The sequence below is a fragment of the Pseudorca crassidens genome, chromosome 3 (assembly GCF_039906515.1).
Source record: "Pseudorca crassidens isolate mPseCra1 chromosome 3, mPseCra1.hap1, whole genome shotgun sequence".
Lineage (NCBI taxonomy): Eukaryota > Metazoa > Chordata > Mammalia > Artiodactyla > Delphinidae > Pseudorca > Pseudorca crassidens.
In genome coordinates, this window is record NC_090298.1 from 114036628 (window position 1) to 114055006 (window position 18379).

Here is an 18379-nt window from a genome sequence, read left to right on the forward strand (position 1 = left end):
ACGGTACACGGGCCTCTCACTGCTGTAGCCTCTCCCGCCGCGGAGCACAGGCTCCGGGCCCGCAGGCCCAGCGGCCATGGCCCACGGGCCCAGCTGCTCCGTGGCATGTGGGATCCTCCCGGACCGGGGCACGAACCCGTGTCCCCTGCATCGGCAGGCAGACTCTCAACCACTGCACCACCAGGAAACCCAGAAAAAGTGTCTTTGAATGACTGAAAAACTGCTGTGTGGAAGTAAATTCCTCCTGTGTTGTTCTAGGGGGGCAGAAGCCATAAAGAAGTAAAGCACAATGACAGAATTTCCAAGCTATCAGAACTGCCCAGTGACTGAATCGGGGTGGCAGCAGCAGAACAAGATGTGACATAGCAGCTGAAAGACCCATTTGGGACAAAAAAGAAAAAAGAGAGCTAGGTCAAAGGGTGAGGAACTGAGTTCTTTTTCCTGATTCAAATTCTCTATAAAAAAGGAACCAGAACAAGGAGAGGTTTTTTAAAACAAACAAACAAAAATAAACTTTAAGAACCGTTTTAGATGTACCAAAGAATTAAGATAGTACAGAGAGCTCCCATATACCCCACACCCAATTTCCCCTATTATTGTAGTAGCTTACATTAGTATGGTACGTTTATTACAATTAGTAAACTAATATCGACACAATATTGTTAGCTTACTTAAGTTCATACTTTATTCAAATTTCCTTAGTTTTACCGAATGCCTTTTCAGGATCCCATCCAGGATGCCACATTCCACTTAGGTGTCATGTCTCCTTAGGCTCCTCTTGGCTGCAGAAATTTCTCATGTTTTCCTTGTTTTCGATGAGCTTACCAGTTTTGAGGAGTACTGGTCAAATATTTTGTAGGATGCCCCTCAAAGGGATTTGTCTGATGTTTTCTCATAATTAGACTAGGATTATGGGTTTGGGGGAGGAAAACCACTGAGATAAAGTACCATTTTTATCACCTCACGTCAAGGGTTCATATGATATGTAGTTTATCACTGTTGTTGTTGACCTCGATCACCTGACCGGGATAGTGTTTATCAGGTTTTCCCCTGTAAAGTCACTTTTCCCCACTTTTCCTTGCTGTCCTCTTTGGAAGGAAGTCACTGTGTGGATCCCACTCTTAATGAGTGGGATTTATGCTCTCTTCCCATCCCCTGAGAGTGGAGTATCTACATAATTCATGTGGAAGTCCTCTGCAAGGGAAATTTGTCTCTTCGTCAATTATTTATTTATTCAATTATTTATTTATATCAGCAAGGACTCACGGATATTCATTTTATACTTTGCGTTATAATCCAATACTACTTTGTTTTGTTGCTCAAATTCTTCTGGCTTTGACCCCTGCGAGTTCTTTCAGTTGGCTCCTGTGCTCTTTCCACATAACTCATCAATGTAGGTTTTGTTTTGTTTTTGAGCACTTCCTTCCTTTTAGGCACTTGAAGAAGCTCCAGGCTCATCTTGTATATTTACTGCCCCAGTACTAGCATCAGCCATTTCTCCAGGGAATCCTGGCTCCTTTTAACGGAAGATGGTATTATAGACCAAGATCTGGGTGCTAGATGTGTTCATTGCTGCTGGGTTCTTCTTGCTTTTGCACCATCTCTGCTGACAAAACAAGGACACGTGTGTGTATATTAAACCACTTATATACATTTATCCATAAATATTTCCATATGTAGCTATCTGTAGCTATATTAATACTGAGTTCATACTGATGTCTTCAACTCTCATCTATTACCACATGGACTATTCCAGCCTTCTCCCCTTGCTTAACTGTGATCCCCACTTGAACAGTAAGAAACCTGGCTCACACAGTCCACCGTCCATTTACTTAATTGTTCAATTCCAGTGTCTGAATTGTTCATCTGAACCCCCATAGGAAACAACTCTTTCAGCTAGTGTACAGTGTTTATGTGTGGCTCCTTTTGCCTTTAGTCTTGCAGACTCCAAAGTTACATAGGTCAGCACCTTTCCTCTCACCCCTTTAATGAGGTAGTTTCATTTATTTTTGATACAGTTAGATTCTCTTGTCACAGTCTGAATTCTTTCCTGGAATTCCTTGACCTCATTTGTTTGTTTTTGTTTTTAAATTTGCCTTCATTAAGATTCACTCTTTGTTCTGTAAAATTCTGTGGGTTTTGAAAATAATGTCATGTACCTCCAATTAAAGAATCATACAAAATGGTTGCCCTATATTCCCTGTGCTTCCCCTATACCACCCTTTATTTCTCCCCTGAAAACCCAGGCAACCACTGATCTGTTTTCCATCTCTATAGTTTTGTCTTTTTCAGAATGTCATATAACCAGAATCATTCAGTTCGTAGCCTTTACAGGCTGGCTTCTTTCACTTAGTAATGTGCATTTAAGGTTCATCCATTCTTCTCATGGCTTGAGAGTTCATCTCTTTTTACCAGTGAATAATATTCCATTGGGAACAAACCACAATTTGTTTATCCATTCATCTATTGAACAACATCTTGGTGGCTTCCAGTTTTTGTCAATTATGAATAAAGTTGCCATAAAACATTCACTTGCAGATTTTTCTGTGGACATAAGTTTTCAGTTAAGTTGCGTAAATACTTAGAAGTGTGATTCCTAGATTGTAAGGTAAGAATATGTTTTGTTTTATTAAAAAAACGCCAAACTGTCTTCCAAAGTGACAGTACTATTTTTCATTTCCACCAGCAATAAAAAAGAGTTCTTATTGTTTTGCTTTCTTGCCAACATTTGGTATTGTCAGGTTGATTTTCGTTTTGTTTTCTTGGCCATTTTAATAGGTATGTGGTAGTGTCTCGTTGTTTTAATTTGAAATTCCTTAATGATAGATATTGTTGAAAATCATTTCGTATGGTTATTTTCCACCTGCTTATCTTCTCTGATGAGAGGTATGTTCAGATCTTTTGCCCTTTTTTTTTTTTTTTTTTTTTTTTTGCGGTACACGGGCCTCTCACTGTTGTGGCCTCTCCCATTGCGGAGCACAGGCTCCGGACGTGCAGGCTCAGCGCCCATGGCTCACAGGCCTAGCCGCTTCGCGGCATGTGGGATCTTCCTAGACCAGGGCACGAACCCATGTCCCCTGCATTGGCAGGCGGACTCTCAACCACTGCGCCACCAGGGAAGCCCTGCCCAATTTTTAATTGGGTTGATTGTTTTCCTTTTGTTGAGCTTTGAAAGTATTTGCATTTTGGATATAAGTCCTTAATCAGATACATGTTTTGCAAATGTTTTCTCTCAGTTTGGGGCAGTCTTTTCATTCTTTTAATAGTGTTTTTCGCAGACCAGAATGGTTTAATTTTAATAAAGCCCAATTTATCAATTTTTTTCATGAATCATATTTTTTGTGTTGCATCAAGAAAACCTCATCATCAAATCCAAGGCCACGTAGATTTTCCCTTATATTTTCTTCTAGAAGTTTTATAGTTTTGCATTTTACATTTAGATATACAATCCATTTTGAGTTAATTTTTGGGAATGGTGCAAGGTCATGTCCAGAGCCTTTTTTTTTTCTTTTTTTTTTTTTGCATTTGGACATCCAATTGTTCCGGTAGTATTTGCTAAAAAGGCTATCTTTTCTCTATTCAATAGCCTTTGGTCCACTGATGTGTTAACTCTCTTTGTATGGATTTATTTCTGGGCTTTCTATTCTGTACCACTGATCAATGTGTCTTTTTCACCCCCACCAATACCATACTGTAGCTTTGTAGAAAGTCTTAACATCCTATCATGTCAGTCCTCCAACTTTTTTCTTCAGTGTTTTGTTATTTGCAATCTTTTGCCTTTCCATATAAACATTGGAATAAGATTATCGATATCTATAAAATAGTTTGCCTGGATTTTGACTGGTATTGAATTGAATCTTTAGAAGAAGCCTTGGGAAGAATTGATATCTTAAAAATATTGAATCTTCATATTCATGAACACAGAATCTCTCTCCATTTATTTTGATCTTCTTTTATTTTTCTTATCAGTTTTATAGTTTTCTGCATACAGACCTTGTACCTATTTTGTTAAATACATAACTAGGTATTTCATTTTTGTTCTACTATAAATGGTGTTGTGTTTTTAAAATTCCAATTGTTCATTGGAATTGAGAGATTACATTGGTGTATGAAAGAGAGGGGGATTTGGGGGAGGAAGAGAGAGGGGGGGGGGGGGAGAGAGAGACAGGGAGAATTGGCTCACAGGATTCTAGTGGGGCTGGCAAGTCCAAAATTTGTAGGTCAAGCTGGTAGGCTGTAAATTCAGGTAAGAGCTGATGTTGCAGTCTTAAGTTCAACATTTTCAGGGCAAGGAAGGCAGGCTGGAAACTCTGGGAGGTTTTCTGTGTTGCAGTCTTGGGGCTAAATTCCTCCTTCTGTGGGAAACCTTAGTCTTTATTCTTAAGGCCTTCACTTGATTCCATGAAGTCTCCCCATGTTATGGAGGGTAATCTGCTTTATTCAAAGTCTACTGATTTAAATGTTAATCACATCTAAAAAAATCTTCATAGCAATATCTAGACTAGTGTTTGACCAAGCAACTGGTCATGATGGTCTAGCCAAGTTGACACATAAAATTAACAATCACATTAGTGTACCCTCTGATTCTATATATTTTCTGGAAGAGATTTGGTGTTATTTTACTCTTAAATGGTTGATAGAATCTACCAATGAAATAATGTAGGCCTGGTGCTTTATTTTTGTAGCATTATTAATTATTGGCTACATTTCAATATAGACCTTTTCAGATTGTCTGTTTCTCCATGAGTGAGTTTTAATAGTTTGTGTCTGTCAAAGAATTGGTCCATTTCATCTCAGTTCTCATATTTATGAGCATAGAGTTGTTCATAGTATTCTTTTATTATTCTTTTAATGTCCAAGAGAGCTATAGTGATGACCCCTCTTTCATATCTGATATAGTAATTTCTGTTTCTCCTTTTTTTCCTTGGTTAACCAAATAATCATTTTCCCTCACTCTGTACAATTTCATTGATTTCTGCTCTAGTTTGTATTTTCTCCTTCTTGCCTTAGGCTTGATTTATTATACTATCTCTGTTTTTTAAGTGGAATTTTTAGATTATTGATTTTACATCTTTCATCTTTCCATACATATATACATATACATATATATATATATATATATATGCATTTTAGTACTATGTATTTCCCTCAAGTACTGCTTTGCTGCATCCCACAAATTTTTTTTTTTTTTTTTTTTTTTTTTTGTGGTACATGGGCCTCTCACTGCTGTGGCCTCTCCTGCTGCAGAGCACAGGCTCCGGACACATAGGCTTAGCGGCCATGGCTCATGGGCCCAGCTGCTCTGCGACATCTTCCTGGACCGGGGCACGAACCCATGTCCTCTGCATCGGCAGGCGGACTCTCTACCACTGTGCCACCAGGGAAGCCCCCATCCCACAAATTTTGATATTATATTTTCATTTTCGTTTAGTTCAAAATATTTTAAAATTTCTTTGAGATGCCTTCTTTGGTATAATTGTTGTTTAGAAATGTTGTTTAATCTCCAAATATTAGGGGATTATCCAGCTGTCATTTTATTATTGATATGTAGTTTAATCTCATTGTGGCCTGAAAACACACTTGATATGATTTTAGTTCTTTTAAATTTGTCAGGTTATGTTTTATGACCCAGAATGTGGTCTATCTTGGTGAATGTTCCATATGAGCTTGATGAGAATATGTATTCTCCTGATATTGGATAAAGTATTCTATTAACGCTAATTAGGTCCAGTTGATTGATGATACTGCTTAGTTCAACTATCTTAGTGAGTTTTGCTTGGTAGATCTGTCAACTACTGATAAAGGGTTATTGAATTTCTGACTATAATAGTAGATTTGTCTATTTCTCCTTGTAGTTCTATCAGTTTTTGCCTCATGTATTTTGATGCTCTGTTCTCAGATGCATATACATTAAGGGTTATATCTTTTTGAAGAATTGAGCCCTTTATTATTATGTAATGACCCTCTTTAGCCCTGATAATGTCCCTTTCTCTGAAATACGCTTTGTCTGAAATTAATATAGCAACTCCAGATTCTTTTTAAAATTAGGATTAGTATGGTATATCTTTCTCCAATCCTTTATGTTTAATTTATCTGTCTTCATGTTTGAAGTGGGTTCTTCATAGACTACATGTAGTTGGATGTTGGATTTTTATCTGATATTACAGTTTCTGTCTTTTAATTGACGTACTTAAACCATTTTACATTTAAAGTGATTATTGATCTAGTTGGATAATACTTACTATGGATAATACTTACTATGGATATTTGATTATTGATCTAGTTGGATATATACTTACTATACTTATAACTATTTCCTCTTCATTGTATTTCTTTATTTCTTCCTTTTTCCCCCCTTTTCTGATTTCAATTGAGCACTTTATATGCTTACATTTTCTCTCATCTCTTATCATATCAGTTATATTTCTTTTGAAAAAATTTTAGTGGTTTCCCTATAGTTTGCAATATGCATTTACAACTAGTCTAAGTCCACTTTCAAATAAAACTGTACTGCTTCCCAGATGGTGCAAAAACTTTGTAACAGTATTCCTAATCCTTCCCTTCCATCCCTTATAAAAATGCTGTCATTCATTTTACTTATATATATGGTATAATCACATAATACGTCTTGAACAGTTATCTATGATACCAATTTAGAATAAGAAAAAAAAAGGTTTTTAACCTACATCTATTCCTTCTCTGATGCTTTTCCTTCTTTATGCAGGTCCCATTGTCTGAGCTATATCATTTTTCTTATCTCTGAAGAACTTCTTTTAACGTTTCTTGCAAGGCTGGTTTGCTGGCAGTGAATTAGCTCTGTGTTTGTTTGTTTGTTTGTGAAAGTTATATTTTCCTCACTTTTGAAGGTTTATTTCAATGGATACAGAATTCTCGGGTGGTGAGGTTTTCTTCCTTTCAACACTTTAAATATTTTACTCCACACACTTAACTTCTTAAATGGTTTGTTATGAGAAGTCTGTTATAATTTTTATTCTTTTTCCTCTAATGATAAGGTGTTTTTCCCTCTGGCTTCTTCCAACATTTTGTCTTTGGTTTTCTGAAATTTGAATATGATATGCCTTGGTGTAGAATTTTTATTTTTATTTTGCTTGGTGTTCTCTCAGCTTGCTGAATCTGTGGTTTGGTGTTATTGATTGAGAGAAGTTCTCAGTAATTTTTATTTCTGTATTTATGCTACTTCATTTGTTTTTTTCCCAATTAAGTATAGGTTATATACCTTTTTAAGTTATCTTGTAGGTCTTGGGTATTATTTTCCGACTTATTTTCATTCCTTTTTTCTCTTTGTATTTCAGTGTGGGAAGTTACTAACATACCTTTAGACTCACTGATTTTTTTTCTTCTGCTGTGTCTAAAACCGTTTATTAAAGGCATTCTATATCTTAACAGTGTTTTTTATTTCAGCATTTCCTTTTAATTCTTAAAGTTTCCGTCTCTACACTTACATTACCCATCTGCTCTTGCATGTTGTGTACTTCTTCCGTTAGAGGATTTAACAGATTAATCATAAATGTTTTAAGTTCTCAGTCTAATAATTCCAAAATCTGTGTCATATTTGAGTCTCATTCTGATGCTCACTTTGTCTCTTTAGACTCTTTGTTTCTTGCCTTTTAGCGTGACTTGTAATTTTTGTTGAAAGCTGGGCATGATATGTTGGGCAATAGAAACTGAGGTAAATTGGCCTTCAGTGTGAGGTTTTATATTAATCTATCTATGACTCAAGTTGTGTTTAATGTTTGATGTAGCTGTGGGTGCAAGGACTTCAAATTCCTCTCTAGTGTCTTTGGTTTTCCCCACTGTTGTCTTTGGGTTTCCCTAAGTACTCCTTCTTAAATAGAGTCTGTGCCTTGCAACTCTTCTAGTTGCATTGCACTGTTATTGTACTGGAGCACTGGTGATGTGGTGGTAAGGTGCAGGGAAAAGAAAATGTTCTATGATCTTACAATTAGGTCTCAGTCTTTTAGCGGGCCTTTCTCCCTGGGCTAACACCCTCACAAGTGTTTCTTAGCTTTACCTTCTATTTCTTTAGGTGAGACAGAAAGACTACAGGGGGCTGAGGTTGGGTAATTGCCCTTCTACCATCTGCCTTGGTAAGATAAGGTGCTGATAAATTCTTTTTCATTGGAGAGTAGGCCTTTGTTGTAGAGAATGCTCAGAGTACATTTCAAAGTGTTTACTTTTCCCCTCCTCCTGCCAGAACCATGAGGTGATTTTTTTTTTTTTTGGCTCTTCATCATGAGAACCTGGTGGGTACCTGAAGTTAAAAACCACAAAAGTTTAGCCCACTCAAGAAACAGCCCCCAGGGGTTTCTCACTGTCAAGTTACCCAGATTCCACCTCCAGCAATTCATCAAAATTGCCATTTAAATATTCCTACCAGTTTATGACACCAAGGACTTTCACACTAGGGAAGCAGAATCCCCTGGGTTCCTAAAGAATCCCCTGGCCATGATTTTCTGTATTCTGGGATGGTGATTTGTCCTGAAACCTCAATTATCTGATAAGCCCAAGAAAAGTTGTTGATTTTCAGTTTGTTAAGCTTTTTTTTTGTTGTTATTGTTTTAAGTATGGGAGTGATGATTACCAAGCTTTTTTTTTTTTTTTTTTCCCCAAGCTTTTTACATGATGTAACTGAAACCAGAAAACTTTGGGAGAATGAGGCAAGGAAATAAATTACAAGAGAGGGGCAGATTTATAACTTTATATTTTTAGTCTCAAAAAAGATTTTCAGCTGTGTCCTACTTTTTCTCCCATCAAATGAAGGAGTCTGTGAGTGTACAGCAAAAGATGTTGATTTTCAGCCATAGAGATGGTGAGACATCCATTCAACCAATTTGAGGTAACTAAAACTCAGAGAAGGCAGATTTCTTAGGCTTTCATCTGATGTGGCATGGAGGGAGGGCATGAACTTCTCATGATATCTATGTCATATTATGTCTAGGTGCTCTAGCAGATGGCCCAAAGCTGGAAAAATACTGTTCTCATTTGCTAGCATTTTTCTTTTTTTTCTTTTATTAAGGCAGAAACTTATTAACTCATTGTTAATGTTTGTATTATTTGCTTAATCATCCACTATATATAGACAGATCCTTTTTTGTCTGAACTATTTGTTAATTGCAGACTTCTTAATGCTTCTCTCTATATATCTCCTAAGAATAGGAATTCTCCTCAATAACTACAATATAATAATCACACTCAGAAAATTTAATATAGACTCAATATGATTATCTAATATCCAATTCATTTAAAATTTCCCAAATTCCTCCCAAGAGATTATTTATTGCAATATTTTGATCCATTATTCAGTCAAAGATAATGACTTGATTTAATTGGCATGTATCTTAAGTTCTCTTTGATCTAGAATAGTTGCCCAAACTTTTTTTCAGGGGTTCTTTTATGACATTAACAATTATTAAGAATCCAGAATATTTTTCAGAGTGTCCCTATGTTTGTGTTTGTCTTATTGTTTTCTGATGACTTGATTCAGGTTGAACATCTCAGGCGGGGATTCTACATTGGTTATTTTGTGTTCTTTTAAGGAATCACTTCAGGGGACACAGGACATCAGGTTTTACCTCCATTGGTGACATTACATTTGATCACCTTTTTAAAGTGATCCACCAGAATTTTCTATTATGCTGGAATCTTTTCACATTTGTAATTAATAAGTAATTTGTGGGGAGGCATTTTGAGATGTTGTGGATCTTTGGTTCCCCAGAATTCTTTTCCTCAGTAGTTTAAACATCATCGATGTTTCCTTCCTGAACCAATTTTTAGTCCTTAGCTATAGAATGGTGGTAAATTTTCTGTCATTTCCCATATATATATATATATATATATATTTTTTTTTTTTTTTTGCGGTATGCGGGCCTCTCACTGTTGTGGCCTCTCCCGTTGCGGAACACAGGCTCCGGACGCACAGGCTCAGCAGCTATGGCTCACGGGCCTAGCTGCTCCGTGGCATGTGGGATCTTCCTGGACTAGGTCACGAACCCATGTCCCCTGCATCAGCAGACGGACTCTCAACCACTGCGCCACCAGGGAAGCCCTCCTTTATTACTTGGCATTCTTCTGTAAAATAGAGCTTCATACCTCCTCTCTATTTTTTAATACTAGTAAGAATGCATGTATATATGTATGTATGTGTGTATACATACTGGGCATTAAAGGAATTTGAAGCCCCTAGCACCTACAGCTATAGATATATCAGCATGGGCTACTGGGATCCTTTTTATTTAGTGTATCATAATACATTCCTGTTATTTTTATTTTTATACTCAGTTATACCCTAATTTGTCCAGTGATTACCTCTTAAAACTGGCTGTGGAATCCTTTTGACACGTTCCCTTTAGTCTTTGAACAAGTTCTTATTTTCTGTTACAACTAGATGTTCCAGGTTTGCTTTATTCCTTCTATTTGGAAGACCTAGAATCAATCATTTCTCAAAGAGCCCAGATTACTTTTAGTGGGAAACAGTATTTAGAAATCAAAATCTGGGCGCTAAGTGTGCTCATTGTTACTGGGGTGCCATTGCTCCTATCCCCTTTTGGTGGACAAAGCTAGAACATATTTTTGAACTCCTATCCATACTAATATCTTTAGTTCAATCCAGTATCACAGAATTCTTCATCTTTTTCCATATTTGTATCTTCTCTCATTGTGAGAACCAATATTGTACAAATAGGCATAGTAATAACTCTGGTTCCCAGCATCAATATTTTTACTCATTTGCTCAAATCTACAATACACAAAAATAAATAGTTTCAGAGTTGCTACATCAATACCACTACCAACAACAAATCTCCTAATAAATTTCAAGATTTCTTTGCTGTTCTTTTTGTCTTTAGAATAAATCTCAATGAAGGTATCTGGAGTAGTGTGTTCAAAACTTACTTGAACAAATCCTATTTATCTTTTGTGTAATTTTGATGTCTATTTGTTATAAAGAAAATATAAATTGCCTGTTCATATTAAATTTTATCCTTCTTCCCATCTTTGTCAATATATTTTGATTGTTTGAGTGTGTAAACCTAGAATCAAAGGAAAAACTAAAAAAAAAGATATGCTCAGAGATGTACTGATTCTTTCTCTTTCTCTGGCACCCTATTCCCACCCATCCCCTCTGGGTTATTAATTAGGTAGCTAATTTCATTAGTTTCTGGCTTATTTATCCTTCTAGTATTTCTTTTTGCAAAAATAATAGACATTTTCTTATTCTCTGATTTTTTTTACATAAAGAGTAAAATACTATATATAATCTTTTGCACATTGCTTCTTTCCACTGAAAGACACATATCCTGAAGATCACTCCGTATCAGTTCATAAATAGCCTCCTCGTTTATTTTTATGGATGTATAGTACCTCATTATGTGAATGTATAGTAGTTTATTCAGCCAAACTTCTAAGGATAGGCATTTAGTTCATTTCCAGTATTCTGCTACAATAAATAACGCCTCAGTGAATAATCTTGCTCATGTGCTGTTTGTTTCTTTTTGATATTATTGCAGATAAATCTTCAGGGTAAGTTCCTAGAACTTGAAACAAAAGGTTTTTCAGGGTTTTTTTTTTTTTTTTTTTTTTTTTTTACTTGCCATGAACAATTAGACTCAATTTTGAAAGCAGATTTTATTATTTGTTTGTATTGTGGAGGTGTGGGGAAGCAGATAAGAATATTTTGGTCATGTAAAAGTACCAAAACTGAGACAATGAGGAATCAAACTCTTGAGTGTAATAATAATTTAAAAGTTAAACTTAACTGTTGCGAATCTCCATCAGGAGGCAGGCCTAAAATTGGAAGTAATGAGGAAACTAGATTTATTCTCACTCTGGACCTCAAAATAAACAAAAGAGCTGGGAACCAGCATGGTTGCCATACTGCCAACTCCATGGGTGCTGTGTTTGTGGAATAGATATTGAATAGTGTCCCCCAGGAGTTATGGCATGTGACAGCCCTGGGAACTTGGACTACAGAGAGGGATAGAGCTATTCAGATCATCGACATTGGGCACCAAAAAGAAGGGTGTCACTATGGACTGGAGAAATCAGGAGTATCTGGACAGCATCAACAACAAAAATCTGTTTTGGAGCAATTGGATGGATTCGACTCCATTCAACGCACATTTATTTGGCACACACTGTATACAAAGTTCTGCAGGAACTTGGAAAGCAAGCTCTCCACGTGTACCTACTATATGCCATAGGCTATATACTGTTCATTATTTCAGTTATCATTAACAGGTTTGTAGTGAGGTAATATCAATATCCCCATTATATAGATGGGGAAGCTGAGGTTCTGGGTGGTTCAGGTATATGTCAGATCAACCTATTTCAAATTGCAGTTCAGCTCCTTACTAGCTGTGTGATCTTGGCTAATTCAGATAACCGGAGACTCAGTCTTCTCATCTGTAAAAAGGGGAGGATAATAGGAAAATTGGCAACACAATCTAGAGCAGCCTGGTGCCATCAGCATGTGTGTCACCTGGCGACGTTGTAGAAATACCTACTCTCAGGTTCCACCTCAGAACCAGAATCTCAGAGAGTGGGTTTAGCAGTCTATGTCTTCACAAGCCCTCCAGGTGATTCTGATTTTTGGAGTTGGAAAACCAGTTGTGTAGAGGTTAAGAGCATGGATTCTGGGTCCTGACTCCATGGGTTTGAATGCTGGCAAGACTGTACTTTTCAGCTGTGTGATACAAGTTACTTAATGTGAGTTCACTCCTTTGAAAGTGGATATAATGATAGTACCTACCTCGTTGAGATTGCTCCGAGGATTTAATGTACATAAAACAAAACAGTGCCTGGCACATAGGGAGTATTACAGTGAGTATTTTAAAGCTTTTTGTTAAACAGAATAGATAAAAATAAAGGTTGCTGGGGGGTTTTAGATAGTGTGTATAAATTGTGCTTGGCATATAGTAAGCCTCAACACATGTTAACAGTTATTATTGTTAGTAGTGATAATGCCGTAATAACTTGTTCTAAAGTCCCAGAGCCAGTGAGCGAAAGCACTAGGACTGGAATGAACTCTGTCCATTTCTAATGTCTGTACCCTCCCTGTACATTACACTGTACCCCACATGAACAGTCTCTGCTTTCAGGGGAGATAAATATAAAAAGTCCACACTAAGCAGGTGGACATCATGGCAGAGATCAACCTAGGAGCTGTGGACAGATGCATGCAGACAGAGCAGCAAGAAACAGAAATGCTGTTGGCCTCAGAGAGAGGAGGATATCGGTATTGGGGAAGTGATGGAGGGAAGAAGTTGATGACCTGCTGGGTAAGAATTGAAAGGGACACATCATTTCAGCTGGAAACACTCAAAACATCATTATTTCGAAATTGCTGAGCAAATTCAACGGCTGGTATTCCTGTGCTAATGTGTTAATAATAATTCTGCAGTTAGGGACAAGCCTGAGCTTTTAGCATCCAAGGCCACTTAAATTTTAAAGAGCCATCTTATGGAAAGTTTTAATTAGCTCTGGATTGTAACTAACATTCTCTTTAAAACTGTGGTGGGCGTTTGATGAGGTCTGATTTCCAGTGGATGGAAATTAAAGCTGGATTTTACTCATTGCTCTGCCTTTGGGGCCAAGGCAGTTCATCTTCTCTGTGGCTCAGCTTGAGCTCCACGTAGCAAGGCATCGTGCCCGCCAGAGGAGTCAGGCCTGCGTGTCCCCTTGTCCTCTGTGCAAAAGGAGAAGGGTAGCCTGGCCACTCAAGGATGAAGGTTGGTCTGACCTCTGACTACAGCCCCTGCCTCTCTTCCCTTAGCTTATATTCCTCCTCCTAACGCCTAGATGTCCTGCCTGGTTTTCAGGACAGTCTCCTGGGTACAGATGCACATTCCAGCTTCATGCTGTGCCTTCACCTGCCTTCTAAAACTCCACTGAGATGTGCAGGCCCAGCTCTGTCCGCCCTTTTTTTGCAGCATGGTATGGTGGGACCAACATGAACAGGGTGCTAGTGGACCTACGTCTGTAAGCTGACTTTGCCATACGTAAACTGTATACTTGAGGCTTTTTCATCTCTCACACTCAGTTTTCTCATCAGTAAAATGGAGATAAAATACCTTTACTGTGAGGATTGGAGATAATCCAATGGTTGGCCCATAGTCAATATTCAAGGAGCGATTATTTCTATCATCATCCCATCACTTCCAGCCATTCTCACATTTAGTTCTCTTCTGCCTGTGTCCTTCTCGAATTACTTTATGGAGTCTTCCCTTCAAACCCTGAGGGCTGACTTCTTTGCAGTCCCTTTTACTGCTCCCCCGCCCTAGTTCCCCCGTGGTGATCACATTTTTGCGTTGACTGGAAGCCCCACAGCAAATGAGCATCCTTGTTACTGGTGGGAATGGGCTTCTTGCAAGTAGCCAGGCTCATGATGGAGGAGTATAAACTGGCTCCAATGGTGTAGCACTTAACCAGAAAGAAAAATAACCAAGTTTAAGATCTGGAACTTTAAGAACCATGCTGAGTTTGGCAGTACAGGAAGCCCAGGTCTGAGGGCTGATTGGTGCAGTTCCGGGACCTGTTTGTTATTTGAGGGTCTGGGAGGCTCACAGGAAGTCCAGAGATTGAGAGGGGTAAAGTGAATCTCACCTACACCTGTGACCGGGCAGCACGGAGCAGAGAGTCAAGCAGGGGAAATCAGCCAACAGGGAATGGCATGTCTTCAGGCCGCTGCCCCAAAGGGGATCCCAGAGCTTCGCATAGCAGAGTAGAAGGGGGAAAACCAGAAAGGGACCAGAGAGTGTGCAATGACCATCCTTGACTTTCTTCCAGGTGGTGGACCACTTCATACCTCATGACTATCTTCCTACCTCTTTCTGACCATGTGCCTGTTTCAAATGTGACTGTGAGTTAGTTCCTTGGGACCTAGAGCTCTGATTTTTTAGATTCTGAAGTTTGGGTTCCTGCCCTGTACCCTCACCACATCAGAGAAGCTAAGTGGAAATATGCAGACAGTAGGGTCTTTGGAATTAATCAGATCCGAGTTTGAAGTCCCGCTGTAGAATCTACCAACCTCTTCATATTGGACAAGTCTCTTCATATCTTGGCAAAATAAGGCTTATCTTTCAGCTGTGAGGTTTCTTTACTAAGGCACACGTAGCCTATTGCCCGCTCAATGAATGGTAGCTATTTGGTGCTTAATCCCATTGGTGGCTCTGATGACGTCTTGGCCTAGAAGATTCGGTGAGTTGTTCAGGGGATGACAAACTAACCCCAAGTGTCTAAGGCTCTTCTTTTCTTCAGCTAATGTAGTCCAACCATCTTTAGCTAATTCAGTCATTTCTCATTCACCAATGCATAAATTATCCTCATCATAGGCTTAAGCATGCAGCTAATATGGTTTGGAGAGAGATTGATTAACAAATCCCTAATTGAAGCTCAATAAATGAGATAAATCTGAAAGTCTGTAAGATCAAGCAGCAGTCCGGAGATGACTACTGGCAATATTCAGTTATCCAATTCATCTAGCAATACTTCAACAAGTACTTATTGTGTGTCTACTTTATGCATGTCAAGCCTAGGACTATCTCCTTTGTCAAAGATGGATATTAAGGGACTGCCAACTCAGCCACGGTCAGTCTGAGTAGACTATAATTAGGAAAGATGACCACTGTGGGGGGTCAGAGCTAGGGCAGGAAGTTTAAGGCAAGTCAGGAGATGGAGACAAGCTGAGAAAGGGACCAGAAGGTGAGGCCAGGAGACCATAAGAAGGCAACTAAAAGGTTCCAGAGGTAGTTATCATCTACCAGAGGTGAGGAACAGAGCAGAAATTGGTGACGCAGGGATCCTGGAGTGATCGGGCTGAGACCAGTGTCTGTGCATGTGGTAGGTGGGTGAGGGCTGGGACTGGAAGGTGAAAGAGTTGAACACAGATTTCTTTTATACTCTGGCGTGGAAAGGTGTATTGGTGCATGCATGGGTGAGTTCATGTGACTTATAGGGACCAAAGAGACCACAGGTTTGTTAGAATCAATGTGAAACGCTACATGCTCAAGGCGAATATGAGCTGTTGGCTTTACAGTTGTGAGCCTATTCGTTCTTCCCCCTGAGAGTAGGTAACTGCACAGATAAGCGAGTATGTGTCTCTTTCCCTTGACTTTAATTGTGGTCTCAGCACTGAGCCCATGTCGTCTAAACTTACTTCACATTGTATTTTCTGAGTTGTGCCATCGCACACACCTGGCTCAGCTTGCCGAGGTCGGATTCCCGGGCACTGGGTTTGTGCCTTTTCCAGTCTTCACAAAAACACTGTGTAGGCTAGTAGAAGTCTTGACCCGGTGTCCACTTTATTGTTCAATTCAAATTGGGCTTATCACCCTTTTCCTAATAGAAGTGTTTGCCAGTCTTCACCCTCATCCTGGTACCTCTGTCCCCTCTGGCAGCTATGGCTAAAAACAGAGATGGAGTGAGAGACTCTGCATCTTCCTGGACACTTTTAAACAGATCCTTGATCACCCCGTCCACCTCCATGCAAACCTAGCTCAGGCAAGGAGTGTTTGAACTTACGTGCATTTTCTTCCCTTTTCTGTAATCAGCTGATGTTCTCCTGTTTCAGCCTTTGAGTGGATTTGCTCCACATGTTAGCTCACAGAGCCTATTTCATCTACCTAGGGTCTTTATTTCTCGGGTTCTTTGTCCTGCCTCAGAAGGATGTGTGCTGTTGAAAGAAAATAGTGTATTGTGTGATATGAAATTTCTCTCTATCTGCAGTTCTGGAAACCAAGGTTCCAAAAAGGTATCAGTTTAGGGTAGTGTCAACAAACAATCCATGTGCAAAAAAAGCTATTCTCTAGTGACGTGTCTCAGTATCACATTAGCCCCTGAATATGCCCTGAATTTCTTCTGATGTTTGACTTGGTTATAGTTAGTTGGAAACGTCGTTGCTCAGGGATTATATCCTCACTGAAACACTGACTGTGCTCAGAGAGCTGTGGGACCCTAGGAAAAGGTTTAGAGGGCCTAGAGCTCTCTAACCCTTCATACTCTTTCTGAGCTTCTCTTTCTTTATGTAAAAGGAGAGATAACTTCACTTCTTGAGTCCCATTTTAGAAATGCAACCTGTAACAGAAAGCTTTTCTAATAGCAGATCAGTTTCCCACCTAATTGGGGGTGAAAGAGAGATCATTAATTTGCAGGGAAATCAGTGTCATCCTTATCTAGCTTCAGCTCTGAAGGTTACACAGGCTCGAAAGAACCTTGTTTACAGGAACACTCGTATGCTCCCATCGCAGATGTTAGACATCAGCCACGGTGCTTAATGCCACCTATGTAATATTCTGAAACGAGTGTGGGCTTACTCTTCTATGGCATCTGTCATGGGGAACTTGAGGAATAGAAAAACTTGCAGCAGGATGCTTTCCGTGGGTTCTAACTAGTGGCTGGGCATTTGGAATTCTCTGGCCTGCACCTTAACCCCTTTGCTTGGAGTTAGAGGGCCTTTCCTTGCACAGAGCACGTATTGACTTCTATTGTTAATTTTTTTTTTTTTTTTTTTTTAATTTGCAGTAACCGGGCCTCTCACTGCTGTGGCCTCTCCTGTTGCGGAGCACAGGCTCCGGACGCGCAGGCTCAGCGGCCATGGCTCACGGGCCCAGCCGCTCCGCGGCATGTGGGATCTTCCCAGACCGGGGCACGAACCCATGTTCCCTGCATCGGCAGGCGGACTCTCAACCACTGCGCCACCAGGGAAGCCCTATTGTTAATTATTTAAGTAGGCCCCATGACTCTCCCCTCTCAGTGGCTGGAAGCCACTCCTACATTCCTGTTTCTCAGCTCGTCTACTTCTAATCTAAATTCTTCAAATGTATTTTTAGAACAAGTATGCTTAGAAGTACGTTTTTGACATTTTCAAATATTAGAATCGGAGCATCTTCTTTTCTGTATCAAATGCACAATGGCAGAATGTACCCTTAATTTCAAGAAGACTCATTAAAAACTTCCATCTTGATACATAATTATCAGGAGTCAAAGTGGTCATGATTAGTCAAGCCTCACAATTAAAATCCTCTGTTTGATGGACTTTTGAAATAAAATGCCATTATTATCTAAAACCTCAATCACCTATGATAATAAGGTTCTCAATTACTTCTTTTGTTCTTCACAAAAAGATTAATAATGCTAGTTCATATATTTTTTTAAGTATCAACATCTGCAAGAGGCATACCACATAAGCCATATGTAGCTAATCTCTTCCAAAGGGAACAAGAAACAGATTGAGGCATATGTTTTATGGACAGCTAATATTGCCCTACAGCAATAGTTCATGCTAATTATCTTTCTTGAATTGATTATGTTTGCAATAAATTATTATCTTTATGATTATTGCTAGTTTCAGGAAAATGTTCAAGAA